Genomic DNA, 2,379 nt, shown 5'->3' with positions numbered 1-2,379 from the left:
TTGTTATCTCCCGAGGGGTCCCAGACTGCGAGAGGGCACAGGCCGGGCTGAGGGCCCTCCCCACCCCCCCGCCGAGTGCACAAATTTTTGTGCACCAGACCTCTAGTCTTATATAATAAAAGGCTAATGTGCAAATAGACCGAATGGCAGAACAACTGAACAACTGGTTGTTATGACGTATGCTGACCACCAGAGGGTGTGTGCTGACCACCAGAGGGTCAGCTGCAGCAGGATGGTGGAGCAGGTGAGTGGGGTTGCCCGACCAAGGTGGGGTGCAGGTCACTGTCATCGAGGTGAGCCTCTGATGGTTACTGAAAATTTTTTGTTCCCGCTTACCATGGTCCTGCTCGGTGCTTGCACTTGCTGCAGGTGCTGGCCCCTCTCGCACCTGCTGCTGGTGGTGGAGCCGCCACTTGGACCAACTGCCGGTGCTGGCCCTGGTTGCTCGGTGCCATCAGTGGATGTGAGTGGCAGCTGATCACCCCTCAGGGCTTCTCGACCTCCCCCTGCTCCTGAGGACTGATCAGCTAGCAGCTGCCACTTGCATCTGCTGATGGTGCCGCCCCCAATTGCTCCGCACTGTCAGTTGGTGCGAGTGGGGCTGGTGTCATCAGCATGTGGGAGCGGTGGCAGCGGGAGCAGGGCTGCTGGCAGACAGGGACAGGGGGCTGTGGTGGGAGGGACAAGGTTGGGGCATGGAGGATGGGCCGAGACTGCCCCTGTGCCTACTGCAGCCTTGCAGCCCACAGTTCCTTTCAAGGTGAGTGAATTCATCCACTTGGTCCCTAGTATATATGTAAAAGTCTAAGTGACCAAAGGACTGAACGACTGGTCGACCAGCCACTATAATGTGCACTGACCACCAGGGGACAGACGCTCAGTGCACAGGATTGGGCTCCCTCCTGTGTAAATCGGGCCTGTGGGAAATAGGCCCAAACCGATATCCCCCTAAGGGTCCCAGATTGCGAGAGGGCCACAGGCCAGGCCCAGGGACCCTACCAGTACACGAATCCGTGCACCAGGCCTGTAGTTATTAAATTAGTAGCGATACTGAATCATGTTTGGTTATATTTGCATGAATGCATGTTATTAATATGACTAATAACATTATACCAGGGCATAACAGATTTCTAGGAATTTCATACAATTTTTAGAAATCTGTACGCCCTGGTATAATGTTATTAGTCATATTTCCAGTTATTATCTTAAATGTTTTATGTCACAAAAATAACTAGTTTTCTTATCAATTCCATTATAATGAACTCTCATCAGATCTTTACCATGGGGCATTTTTAAGTCTTTTGTTATTTACATACAGTTAATGTTTTACTCTGTTGCTTTTGCAAAAGTGAGATTCAATGCAAGGATCCTAATGATACTCTCTTCTTTTTTTTATATCTAAAACATTTGTTTTATCTAAAATCCATCTTCCTGAGTACTCCTACAGGTCAAAGGGAATTCAATGTAAATTTTGTTTTGGAACATTCTCCTGGAATTCCTGTAGTTCTTTTAAGTAGATATTAAACTAATTCTAACACTGGTAAACATGCATATCCAAGGTGGGACAAAAATAGGTTTACAGTTGTTCAGATGGAAAACAACACATTAATTAATAAATAACAACACAAGAACAAACTCTGTGTTTAATGTACTCAGAACTGTAAACCTACTTTTCCCCCATGCTGTATATCTAGCAGGATGTGAATAGACATCTAGATACATTCCTGTGCTTCAATATGTGTATTAAACTTCAAACATTTATTCCAGATATTTTGCCTTTTTGCTACTTCCATTTTTGAAAGGATTTTTAATTTGCATTTTTACTTTTTACATTATATTTATTGGGGTGATATTGGTTAATAAAATTACATAGTTTTCAAGTGTACAATTCTATAATACATCATCTGTAGATTGCATTATGTGTTCACCACCCAAAGTCAAATCTTCTGTCACCATATATTTGACCTCCTTTACCCTTTACTATTTCCCCCATACCAAGGATTTTTCACCACTGACATCACTGGCAAATTACAGGCTGTCAAACGTTGGATGTACCAGTTAATAATGCGGATTTTGTAATCAAAGAAAACATGATAATTTCAAGAGAAACATGAAAAGTGCTTTATTCAAAGTAATGTCCATCACTAGCCTCACATTTCCCCTATCTCTCAGGTAATTTGTGGATATCGTCCCAATAGAACTTTTCTTGTTTTTGGGCAAACCATTCAGAGACCCAATTTTCCACTTCTTCATATGTTTTGAAGTGCTGCTCAGAAAGTGCATGTGCCAGCGATCAGAACAAGTGGTAATCTGAAGGAGCAAGGTCTGGTGAATATGGTGGTGTGTTAATACTTCCCAGGCAAGATCTTTTTAGCATGT

This window comes from Myotis davidii, unplaced genomic scaffold (assembly GCF_000327345.1).
Source record: "Myotis davidii unplaced genomic scaffold, ASM32734v1 scaffold1171, whole genome shotgun sequence".
Classification (NCBI taxonomy): Eukaryota; Metazoa; Chordata; class Mammalia; order Chiroptera; family Vespertilionidae; genus Myotis; species Myotis davidii.
This window is presented reverse-complemented; position numbering follows the sequence as displayed.